This window comes from Cupressus sempervirens, chromosome 1, assembly GCF_028749045.1.
Source record: "Cupressus sempervirens isolate cs-2001-9-10 chromosome 1, ASM2874904v1, whole genome shotgun sequence".
In the NCBI taxonomy this organism is placed as follows: Eukaryota; Viridiplantae; Streptophyta; class Pinopsida; order Cupressales; family Cupressaceae; genus Cupressus; species Cupressus sempervirens.
The window spans coordinates 201629938-201643963 of record NC_143118.1 but is presented as its reverse complement, the minus strand read 5'-3'; positions in this window follow the sequence as shown (position 1 = coordinate 201643963).

The window sequence follows — 14026 nt, the reverse complement described above, 5'->3', positions numbered from 1 at the left end:
AGTGTGAAAGAATAGATAAGAATTAGTTTTAAGGAAATCATTTCTCCATGATGATGTGAGAACATTATATATTGTTAAAAAAATTATAATGCTAATATCATTTTTATTTTATTGATTAAGAATTGTAATCAATAAATATGCCTATCATGAAGGATATCTATTTAGTATTATGATTTTCTTTCTTAATTAACATATTTAGTAGTTGCATCCATTGAAGAAATCTTTTGTAAAAAAATAATTTTTTTTTTCTTGTTCTCTTATTCATGAAAGTTACGTAGAAAATTGGGGAAACAAAACTCTCAATACAACTAATATAGAAGTAAAATTTTGAAACCAGAGACAAGAATGAACTATATACAAAAAAATCTTCATAGTGGTATAAATACATGTCACATTCTTTAATAATTAGGATTCTTTTGCAACCTTTGTTTGAACAATGATTGTGAAAGACTTCTTTCATCATTGAGGGAAACCCATCCACTTTTGTAAATGTGTCACGCAGGAATTTTTATGCATCTTTCATCTGCATTACTTCCATTTCCTCAACATAGTCATTTGGAAATATTGCATTCCCCACAACTTTAATTATAGTTGTGCATGACTCCACAATAATTAATAGGCATTTGTAAAAATTGTTCTCAAAGAAATAATTTTAGGTCATTGAAGTAGTAAAGGTAGTATCAATAATGTTTGATTCTCTGTTCAAGGCATCTACAACTCAAATTGTAACCTACAAACTTATGAGCCTAATTATAACCTATTATATACCTAGTTATAAACCTAGTTACAAGCTATGGTGCTAAAGTCAAAATGGGTTGTCTGGTTACAGCTTGTTGTGTATGAGAATGTTGTACCCTTTTGCCAAAATTGTGATATGTTTGGTCACCTAGTTGTGGATTGTCATCGAAATAAGAAGCTAAAGGAGAAAGTCTTCTCTCCTAGGTTGGTTGTGGTCAAAAGCTCAAATGCAACCAAAGATATGGTCCAGGAAAGTGTAGAGACACCTAAGGCTTTCAAGGTAAAGGTTTCTCAACCTTTGATGAGAGTGAGGGAACCTAGAAAAATGATGAAGGACTAACCATGGATTCAATGGTGGTAACAAACCTAGATGCGCTAGACAATAGTTATGAAACTTAGGAATTTTTTGGTAGAGTCTTAGAGATAGAGGATAGTGGGAATCCTAAAGAAGGGAAGATTCCCTCAATACAAACTAAATTGGCCACTCTCTAAAGGGAGGAAATAGTGAATAGTTCTTTTAATCTTTTGGAGGAGGCTTAGAATACCCAAACTTCAGACCCTCCATGAATTGTTTGCCTAATCTAAAGGGTACCCTAGTGGTTTCCATCTTGGGTATTATGGAAGTGCATTCTCCTATCTAATCCATGGCTATGGATGACTACACCTTGGATAGTAGTTTTGAATGGACCGTACCCAAAAGGAAACTAAGTAGTACGAGTAAGGTTGATGTTGGAATGGCTGTGAAAATTGGGAGACCCCCAACCAAGATTATTTGTTAGAAGGAGATAGTGAGAGACATAGCACATGGTAAGAAGAAGACCCTAGAGGAGATACAAATATCAAAGAAGTGAAGGTTATATCTTGGAATTTGAGAGGGTTTAACATCCCAGTGAAGCAAAAAGAAGTAAAACAAAAGATCATTGAGTTGAAAGTGGACATGATTCTTTTTTAGGAAGTTAAAATAACAGCGCAAACATTCTCAAAAGTGGTTGAGTACATTTGACTGGGTTCAAAATTCTCTTATAGAATTGTGATTGGTGCATTAGGGGGCATTGCAACTCTTTGGAATCCTGATAGTGTCATGGGTATAGAGGTCCTCCTAAACCCCCATTTCACTATTTTTAGCTTTGCCTCTAAAACCCACAAATGGAGCCTACTCAATTTCTATGCCCCTGACACCTATAATGTGTAGATTTTGGTCTGGGAGAAGGCTACTACATCTATTGACTCACTAAGAAATGAGAACATGTTGTGTATTCAAGACTATAACAACCCCTTATTCCCCTTAGAGAAGATGGGTGCTTCGAGGACTTCTCTGAGAGTATGTATGATTTGGTGAACTTCCTAGGCTAGAATTACCTTCTTGGTATTGATCTCCAGGGAACTCCTTTTACCTAGTTGAACAATAGACTGGGAAGAAACCTAATTTAGATTAGAATTGACCGTGTTCTGATCTTTGCTAGTTAGGATTTTCTCCCATATACCTCCCTAATAGCTTACCCAAGGACCATCTCTAACCATTCTATGATTCTCTTCTCATGGAAGTAGAACCAAGCTTGTAGAAGAAGACTCTTTAGGTATGAAATAATGTGGCACTCCCACCAAGAATTCATAAATTCCATCTCCCTATGGTGGAACAATATCTTCCAAGGCATCCATGTTTCACATTTCTAGGAAATTGGAAAGGATTTGAAAGGAGGTCACAGGGTGGAGAAATATTCATTTGGTAACATTTTTAGGGAAAAAAGTGGCTAAGAAGAAGTTGGAAACCCTCTAAAATAATATGACCAGTGGTCTCTCATCTTAGGAAGACCAAAAGGATGAAAAAGCCTACTATGCCCACTACAAGATTTTATTAGATAGAGAGGAAATATTCTAGAAAAAGTGGTCAAGGGTTCAATGAATGGTGGGAGGGTAACAAGAACACTCATCCACAAATGAGCCTCAAAGAGAAAAAAGAAGAATACAATAAGTATATTGGTGGAAATGATGGTCAAGATATCTCTAAGGAGGCCAAGATGGAGGAGTAGGCTTCTAAATATTTTTAGGATATTGACACCCCCCCCCCCCCAACCCATATTGATACCAACACTCAAGATGATATTTTAAGAACTATGAACTCGGTCATGTAGATGACTAGATGAATTAAGGCTTGATTGAGAAGGTCACTAAAGAGGAAGTGAGAAAAAATTTTCTTTCCATGAGCCTATTCAATCCTTGGGGCATGATGGGTTCCCCTAACATTTTTCTAGGAAATATGGGATATTATTATATATGATGATCTTCATGTTTTAGGGACTTTGTTAGAATTTGCAAGGTGTTGAATGAACTCAATCAAACATTTATTGTTTAGATACCTAAAATTGATGAACCGACATGTCTTGAGGAATTTAGACCTATAAGCCTTTATGATACAGTTTACAACATCCACTCAGAAGTTATGGTGAATTGCATCAAACCCATGTTAGACAATTTCATTGGCCCTTATCAAAATGGGTCTGTCCCAAGTAGATAGATTATAGATATGCTTATCACTACCCATGAGGTGATCCACTCCATAGAGAAATGTGGGAACCAAGGTATGGCCCTAAAACTTGATATTTCAAAAGCCTATGATAATGTAAGGAGGGAATTTTTATTTATTATCCTTAACAAGCTTGGATTTGCTATAAACTTTGTTAAGATAATCATGGCTACTATTACTATGATCCAATTCTCTATTTTATTGAATCTGACCCTAGGGAGATTTTTTACTTTCTACCAAGGTATTTATCAAGGGGTCCCCCTTTCTCCTTATTCATCATTGAGGTAGAGATGCTAGGAAGAAACTTAAAGGCTTTAGCACAGAAAGGTAAAATAAAGGGCATAAGACTAGCCTCCTTGACTCCTCTGCAAGTGTTCAAAATTTTTAGGCAATGCTACTTGAAATTTTAAACCTTGATATACAAAGGAATTCAAATGATATGCTCAAAGATGCTAATAGGGAAAGGAAGATGGGAGGCAAAAATGAAGGATATGGCTTTATGCAAAGTGAGTGAGATTGAAAAATGGAAATGAAGGCAAGATCAATGTCAACACAGGCCTTGAAGGGTGGTGAGAGGATGTATAAAATGTGAATGAAGGAATAAATGAGTAGAAAGAAGAGGTTTTGGTTTAGGCACATAGAATGGAAGAATTCTTTTGGAAGAAGATGAAGTGGAAGTCTTTGGAAGCTTGAATGTCAACTTCAATTGTTGTTCAACATTAGACTCTCTCAAGAGAGACTTTGGAATCCATATAGCCGTAGGCCTATTTTCATTTCTTTTTGATGATTTAGAGATAATATCTTCAATGATGGATTTTGGAACCCATACTTGTCTTATAAATTTTTTCTTAGACATCCCTTTTGACTTTATGCCCCCATGTCGATTAGAGGAGACATGGTGGTCTTTTTTATATGGATTCTTGAATTGCTTTTATTTTCTTGTATTAAACATTCAAGTTACTTCCAAAAGACTTGGTACTTGTGGAAGAAGAAGGATGATATGACTGATTTAGGTGAGTGGGTGGATGAAAAGGATTTAAGGATATGCATCTACGTTGATCTTGAGGAAAGATAGGAAAGGGAGGGGCAAAGGACCCAAGATGGATGAAGAATTAGGAGAGTTGGGAGGGGAAAATGAAGGGACATAAGGACCCAAGATGGAAGGAAGACATGAAACATTTAGTATTGATGGGGGAGGTCCAAGGATGGATTTGGAAGATGCAAAAGGGTAATCAATAATTTCATTAACATCTATATGACAATCAAGGACATTAGCATCTTTAGAGTGAGCATTAGGATTTCCAATAGGAACATGAACATCTTTAATAGGAGCAACTTCTTTGATAGGAGAACTTAAAGCTTGAGAAGACTTAGGAAGAGTAGAAAGTGGAAGGGAACATGGAGTGGTAGAACAAGAAGATGGAACACTTTGATCTTGACAAGGATCTTTGGATAACATAAGCATAGAATTGTTCTCTTGATTTTCAATAGGCTCAACATTGGAAGTAACAACATAATTTTCAATAACCTTAATGGAAGTATCATCTTTGGAAGGAGTAAGTGTACTAAGGTCATTTTTATTGTCAATAAGCTCAGTGGTGCAAGCAGTATCTTGATCTTGCTTAGAAGAAAACTTAAGACATGGTGGACTGAATGAGAAAGGGTGTAACGGATCAAAAGAACCATGAAACATATTAGAGACATTGTGAAAATAATTAGATGACATTGAGGGTTCTTGATCTTGATCTTTCTTTATTTTCTTTTCTTTATCATTTTTAGAGTCCTCTTGACATGAAGCCACTCCTAAGGAGAAGGAAGCATGTTGGAATTGTATGGAAGACTTTGGAATAGGTGATGAAGGACTAGCTGAAGTCGGTATTATAGTGCATGAAGGCTTAGGCTCTTTAGGTTTAGAATTATTGGAAGTATTTGTAGCCAAGTGAAGGTTAGCTCGAGTTTCTCTAATAGGTAGCCCTTGAGGATAACTATAGGGAACTGCATGAAAATCATCAGGATCTTTGTTGGATGAATTATTGGTAGAAGATTTGAGAGACTTAGAATCTTTAGGGGATGTATGGGTAGTGGAGGAAATAAAAGATGGAAGGGGAGCATTAGAAGAAAAAGGTTCAACCTTAACATGATCTTGCTCAAGAGTGTAATCTTTATTTTCAGCATGAGGTTTCTTAGAAGAGGAACTCTTATCCCATTGATGTTGTATTTCAGCACAAAAAAATGCTTTCTCTTTATCAAAAAATGTAGATTTATCATTTAGGTATTGTTCACAAAATTTATCAATGTTGTTTTCAAGATTTGATTCATGTGGATTGTCATCAGTATCTTTCTGTGACTCATCCCCTTTAAGCATAAACATAGTACTGGAAGGACTTTTAGGATGTGTAGGAGTATAATAGTCATCATCATCATAATCATTGTCACTAGAGGAATTATAGATAAGCATATCACAAGACTTTTCATGTTGTTCATTATGATCTATCTCAATAAGAGGAATAAGACTCTTGGTAGAAGTAGAAGAAGAATGATATAATGAAGAAGAAGTAGGTGAAGACCTAGATGGATGATATTTAGAAGAGTCATGGTAAGACTTCGAATATGAAGAATGTGAATGATAGTTAGAAGAATCATCATAAGACTTAGAAGATGAAGAATTTGAATGATATTTAGAAGAATCATGATAAGACTTAGAAGATGAAGAATGTGAAGGATATTTAGAAGAACCATGATAAGACTTGGAAAATGAAGAATTTGAATAATATTTAGAAGAATCATGATAAGACTTAGAAGATGAAGAATGTGAAGGATATTTAGAAGAATCATGATAAGACTTGGAAGATGGAAAATATTTGGAAGAAGGATATTATGATTTGATCTTGTACATGATCCTAGCAAAGGTGTCTAATTTATCTATTTTTTTAATCATTTTTGTTGCAACATTAGCATCCATGTATCCATTGGAGTGACAACACTTTTCAAATTCAAAAAGGAGGTGGATTTCATCTTAGCTCAAATGAGGATCCCTAAAAAGATATCCAAGATCCATGGTTCTAGAAGAAGAAGAATCAAGCATGAAAGAAGAGAAAGGATGAATAGAAGAAGGTAGACTATATGATAATAGGAGGAAAAGAATCAAGAAGACATGAAGAAGAGGAAGAATGGAAATGGGAGACTAGAAAGACATGAAAAATGAAGAAGAAAGAAGACCAAGAGTCATTTTGTGAAATTTGATACCATTTGAGTTCATTTGAATGTTGAGCAACATGTAATAGCATTTGTAATCAACATGAAAGAAAAGGTACTAGTTGATAGGATAAACCTAAGAAACATTGGTACCAAACTAGGATAGTAAAAGCTCTCACTTGTCCAAAAGAGAAATGATAAGATAAAATATTGCAATAGGTGTAAACCAACACTACCACAGAGGTGCCCACAACTTTGGGTGAATACCCTAGCACATATGGACCAAGCAAATGCTTTACCCAAATTTTAATTAATTAAAATTTAATTTTGATGAAAGTGGATGGACAAGAGATTACTAAGACTCTCCAAGAATAATATCAAAGGATCCAAAGGTATATCTTTCTCAACAAGGACGGTCTCTAACTCACCAACTCCAAATAAGGTCTCTTGTAAAATCAATGATTAGTAATTCAAGAGGTCAAAGCACAATAATCCAAGGCATAAACAAGCTTCTAACAATGGGTTAAGTAGCCTAATCCAAATAGGATCAACCTAGGGAGACTAGAAATAATGGGATAACAAAGTTATTCGATCGTAAAGTCTCAACTCAAGAACTCAGATTTTGTTCATTTTAAATATCCAACTAGATGTATCAATAGATTCTTTATCATGAACCAAGCACACAAGATAGAAATCAGGGATTTCAAGCAAACAGTCTTCAAACAATGAGCAAGGGGCAAAGCAACCTTGAGCATGAACAAGTATAGTGACTTAGTATTTCTACTCCTTAAAGGTTCTACTTGTGTATGTTCTTGAAAATGTTTTAGCAAGCACTTAGAACACAATAACACCTTATCAAGTTGTCTACAAGGATATACATGGCTTTCTAAAAGGAGTCCTCGATATACACAAGGTACGTGAGGCCCAAATCTGTAGATGAGAAGAATCCAAAATCATACAGCCGGGGGGAGATGGTAACCCAAATCTCCTCCTTCACTTCTCAAAGGTATAAAGTTCTTTGAGGCTTAGCCAAGAGTGATATCAAACTCAATTTCCAAGAGAAGTGTCTTTGGATTCACCTTCCGATATTTATACTCCATCGAAACACAAGAGTTGAGGTTGTCACAAGGAGTGATGAAATCCCCAAGCGGGCCTCCTAAAAATAAAAATTAAGTAATTCACTATCAATAGTATTTAGAGCACTAAAGGTGGAACACTTAACTCTTCAAGTAAATGTGAAGTGAGTCAAAAAGTGGAAAATTTAACTCTTTAAGATAATGTGAAGCGAGTCCAAAAGTGGAACATTTAACCCTTCAAGAGAATGTGAAGTGAGTCCAAAAGTGGAACATTTAACCCTTCACACAAACTCAAAGGGAGTCCAAAAGTGGAACATTTAACTCTTCACGCCAACTCAAAGTGAGTCCAAAAGTGGAACATTTAACTCTTCACACCAACTCAAAGTGAGTCCACACCTTAGAAAACAAGTGAGTTCCAAAAAGCACAAAAGGGTTGCCTAGTGGAGCAATTAATGCTTCTTTCCTATAGACCCCTCCCCCTTAATGTGGCATTGATCTTGCAACCACAGGGCAGAAATGAGGGGCCAGTGGATTAGTGAGTCCAATAACCAAGATAGCAATCTAGATCAATCACAAGTAATCTAAGACTGCTAATCAATACTACTCACAAATGAAAAAGGGTTGTACAATGGAATATTTAACTTTCCAAGTAAATATAGAGTGAGTCCACAAAGTGGTGCATTTAACTCCCTATGTAAACAAGGAATGAATCCATGCCCTCAATCGCTTAATGAGATATTTGATATTAGAACCAAGAATTACTTAAAGTTTAAACACAAGCATTCTCTTACACAAACTTGTATGAAAGAAAATCTATGTTCATTCATTTCCCATTAAGAGCATCAATTGAAATGTGTTCTATGAAAGCATATGAAACACTCGAGCCAAACACATGAGAGGTTTAATTTTAATCCAAAATCTAAATGTTTTAGAATTCAAACAAAATACCTAATAATCCTTGCAACATGTCTTCTCTTTTTTCTACCTTTCATTTATGCTTGATCGCTCGCTCGCAACGAACAAAGCAACAAACAACACAAGCAAACACAAGAATGCAATATATGTCAACTCATGCGAAACCAAGGTTAGATCTAAAAATATGATTTTTAAGAGTTATGATAATCAATAAGTAACCCAAATGAAAGCCCACATTATGCATTGATTCATTATAAAAATGAAATACAAACTATTCATTAAATGCCTTTATTTTTCAATTGATTTTTGACTTAGTCATAAAGATTGGATCTATATGATATGAACTCAGATCCAAAACTCAAAATACAAAAAAGTAACCTCTATCAAAAATTAGAGAGCTTTCCAAAAATGAAAATTTTTTTAAAAGATCTTTTAATTTGTGCCCTAGGGAGTCATTTTATCAAAACAGACTAATTTTTATAAATCAAATTATTGACCCCTAATATGACCTCTAAAATCAAAACACAAAGAACCAACTCTATTTAAAATTCAGAGAGCTTTCTAAAAATATAAATTTTTCCAAAAAATGTGCTGATTTACTCCCAAAAATTATTTTTTTATAAAAAATCAAGAAAAAATCATAAAAAATAGAAAATGTTTTGAAAAAATCTGAAAATTGGACCAAACTGTTTTGGATATATCACCACCCTGAAAAAATAATTTTACATCAAAATACTTATCCATTTGAAATATATGATCAAATCTTTCAAATCTAGGGTTTCTTTGAGTCTACAAATAGATCTGCACAAAAATCAGCAAGCAAAGGTGGGTTGCCCCACGGTGGGCGCCAAAAATGTATGCCTAAAATTTGAGAACATTTCTATGAGTCATTATATCCAAGATTACTCAAAAATGAGGTCTCAGATGGCAACTCATATCTCTCTATTCATGGAGTGCAAAGGTTTGTAATGGAGGCCCTCAGTTTGACCTAGTTTGTGCCCATGCAAGTACACCATGAAATGAGAGATTCAAGGATCCAAAATGCATGCAAATGGAGATGAAAACTAATCTATATGATAACAATTCAATAAGGGAAATGAAATAACAAATGCAATACTAATATATGAAAATAAATATGACTCTAAGATAATATGCAAATGCAAGGATGAAACCTCATGATAGAAGCCATGGATGCAAGAGAGAATAAGACAAGAAGATAGAATTTCTCCACAAAAAGCTTTGATGCTCAAACTCCTTCTTCAAAAATTGCTCTCCAAACCTGTAGCATGACAATAGCACAATAATGGATGTATTGTGGATGAATTGTGGATGATTGTGGATGAATCATGAATGAATTAAATGAAGAGAGGGCTCTCCCTTATAAAGAAAAATATAGAGGTGAGAGGCTTCTCATAACCAATATGGGATAATAAAGTTTGATCCATGTGAGACCAAATTCCACGAATGAGAAAAGAGGAGTGGTTGAGAAGAAAGTGGAAAGAGGATAAAGATAAGTCCCACTTAGAGATATGTGCATTTAAGTGTAGAGAAAATAAATAAAATATTTATTTAATCTTTATTTAATTTATTTCTTTTTTCAAGTGGGTTTAATTTATTTAATTAAAAGGGAGCAAGTTCTTTTAATTAAATAGGAAATATTTAATTAAATTAAAAGAGGGGTTTTTCTCTTAATTAATTAAATGTGGATGAATTATTTAATTAAAAGAGAGGTTTTCTTTTAATTAAATGAGGACTTATTTTATTTAATTAAAAGGGAGATTTTCTTTCAATTAAATAAGACTTAGGATAAAATGATCAACATTAGAAATTAAATTATCAAATTTGATCAAGGAAATTGATTTAAATTGATTTAATAAAATATTGCAAACTATTGATTCAAGAAATTTGATAAATTGAAAAATTGAATAATGGGGGCCCATAGTCTAGGTGACCATTTTAGGGTGCATACATTTGCCCCTCTTTGACTAATGTGTGATCGATTTGGGAACACATGTAGTCAAAGAAAGAAATTGAAGTGTGAGGTCAATTTGGGATCACAAAACAACCTAGATGTGTGGTCAAATTGGGAACACAAAGACAAACAATAAAAATAATTTTGACTTTAAAAAGTCCAAGATAAAATTGATAAAACTAAATCAAGGATTGAAGTTGATAATTATTGCCCCCTTCTTGCATTGTTATCATATAGATTAGTTTTCATCTCCATTTGCATGCATTTTGAATCCTTGAATCTCTCATTTCATGGTGTACTTGCATGGACACAAACTAGGTCAAGCTGAGGGCCTCCATTACAAACCCTTGCACTCCATGAATAAAGAGCTATGAGTCACCATTCGAGACCTCATTCTTGAGTAATCTTGGATATAATGACTCATAGAAGTGTGCTCAAATTTTAGGCATACACTAACAATTTTTTGATGACACAATCCTCTTTCGTATCTCCTCAATCCATGAAGTGAGGTCTTGGAAAAGCATTCTTAACTAGTATGAGGAGGTATCAAGTCAATCTATAAACTATTAGAACTTCTTTAACATAATCAAGGACCTAAGGAGAAAGGTGATTCAAATCTTCAAATGCCACAAAGCGGGGTTACTTGACACCTATCTCTACTTCCCACTCATAGTTAAGGAGGTGCCTTCCCAGTATTAGAATGGGTTGGTTGAACACATATAGAGAAAGCTTGTGGGCTAGAAAGGAAAAAACCTTAGCGGTGAAGAAAAACTCTAGCTCCTCTCGGCCTCTTTATAGGAAATACTTGTGTACTCTCTCCATCTTTAAAATCCCAAGAAGATACAAGGAAATCATTGAGGAAATTCAAATAAATTTTATGTGGTCAGGAACTAAGGAGAAGACCAGGATAAGCTTGGTAAGCTAGGATAAAATTTGCATGCCTAATTCTCTAGGTGATCTTAACATCAAAAGGATAGGAGATATAATTAACTCCTTGTATAATTGGTGCAACATTGTTAGGGATAAGTACTTGAGGGGAGATCATCCTTGCCTCTTTACCACTTCCCTCCCCCAAGGATCTAGAATATGGAATAATGTGTTACGCACCACAAAAATTATGAAGTAGAGCATACACTAGATCTTAGGGGATGGGGGTGCCATTGACTTCTGGGAGGATCATTGGCTTCAGGATGGTCCTTTCACCCTTACTAAATTCCCATATTTTAGAGAGCATTGCTCCAGATAGTTCTGTGATCTGTTTCAAGACTATATCACACCTAATAACCAATGGAAAAGACTTCAAGACCATAATATTGTAGGGATGTGATTATTTGTGGAGCTACAAGAAGTGATTGATAAGTTTCATATTCCCACCACCTCTATGAAAGACTCCTTGGTTTGGAACCTGACCCCCTCTGGTGTGTTCACGGTCAAGTTTGCTTACAATTATTGTATCATGGGAAATGAAGCACTAGGGGACTGGAAGCATATTTGGCATCCTTAGATCTTACCTAAGATCAATTTCCTCTGGTGGAGAAATTTACATGGGGTCATGCTCACCATTGATAACCTTCAAAATAAAGGCTTCCAACTAGCTAATTGTTGTGTGTTATGTTATTGTTTTCCAAATTTTCCTTCTCGCCAAATTGCCATATTTGAATTCAAATGCTAAATGGTCACGTACCACATTTAATATTAAATAATGCCATGGAAATCTGAAATAAATTAAATAAAAAACTTACTATAATTCCTATTTTCCTAAGTTTATTTTTTCAACCCCGTAACTTTTTGAATTGCTAGATCTTGTATAGATCCATGGTGGGTGCTTTCCCACATTATGAAATTGCTCTATCTTTATGCAATGTAGGCAAGTGTCTTACTACCATGTGGCATGTAGATCCTATTTCTTATGAGTCACAAACAAAGTAAAGGTGTCAAGAAAGCTATCAGTTGAGTTGGCATACAGTTGGATTTCTATTGGTAGTTGCTATCCCACATTCTGTATTTGTCAAATTTTCTAAAAACGTAGGGAAGTGATGTTATAACATGTGAATTCATGGGCCAATTTATGTTTTGATGTCAGATAGAGCAAGGTCTTGAAGCATGTCCTTGATGGGCCCTCATTATCCATAGCACAAAGGGTGAAAGTCAAGGCTATGATAATACAATCAAGTTTTCGTGTTATGAGCTTATGATCAAGCATAAGATTGTGAAGTCAATTGTCAAGTTCATCAATGTTACGATATGCAGTTATCATAACATCATAGAAGTGGATGGTCATTGCAGGTGATAAGGAAGGATTTTGATCTTATGGTACATGGTTTTCCTAAGGTCATAGGTGCAGCTATAGAGGTCTTTTGAGGGTATGAAGAAAAATGTTTTTCATATCATCATGGTCATCATAAGATCATAAAGAAACTTTAAAGGGAGCCCGATGTTATGATAAATTGATGATTGTAAGATCATAGAGATTATTAATAATGTCCCTGACCTTAAGATAGGTTGATAAATGTATGATTTTAGAACCTTGAGTTGACCATGATAAAGGTGTTCACTTGTCCAAGCTGGAAAGGAAAAGGGTCTTTGACTAATAATATTGTAAGAAAGGTACAGGGTGAGCATTGAATATAATTGACTTGCTAATACATCTGACTTAACACACTGATAGCATAAAAAGGAAAATGACTCTTTAATGGCAAATCATATTTTGATCATTTACAAATTGCTTTCAACATCCCCATTCCTAGTAAATGCAAAAGGAGCATGCGCTCATCATCTAGTTATCCATCTTCCCAACTATGCATTTATTTGCACTATTTCCATCACTTTTAGGTTTACTCTAGTCAAAGTTTCGATGATTTTCATGCCTCTGCAAGTGTACCAAATCAAATCTATTGTTTGGATCATCTTTATTGTTCACTAAGCACTTAATGGTAGTGGTTGTGGAGTAATTTCAATTAGAAATATCTTACTTAGGCTTGAACTATAAAGGAAAAGTTGTAATTCTTTCTTAAGGTCGACCCTTCTCTATTTCTTTGATATTGCTTTGTAAGTTCACTATAAATTTCCTTTGTCTCTAGACCTAATAACATCCTACCTTATCTCCTTCAGCCATTAATAATTTTTTAAGACCTTTTCCTTTCTTCAATGTTTTATGGTTATCTACAATTTGCATGATTGTATCTCTTTGACCTATGAATGATATATGTAAGTGAATATCATCTTGCTTAAACTCAAATGATAGATAAGAACGAAGAGAAACCTATTGCTTTCTTTAGTGAAGGGCTTAAGGAATATGAATACAAATATAGTTATGTGGAGAAGAAATCCCTTATAGTCATAAGAGCTTTGAAGAAGTTCAAGCACCTTCTACCTCACAAAAAGATCCATTTTCTAGTGCCTCACGCAAGTGTTAAGGACTTTCTTTTAAGAAAAGATATTAGTGAGAAGAGAGCAGGTTGGATCACTAAGGTAATGGATTATAATGTTGACATCTAGATTACCAAGTAGGTAAGAGGGAAAGGATTGTGCAAACAGATGATCTCATCTTAGGAGTCAGATGAGGAAGTTGCTATGGTATTGATAAAATAGCAAGAAGCAAGAAAT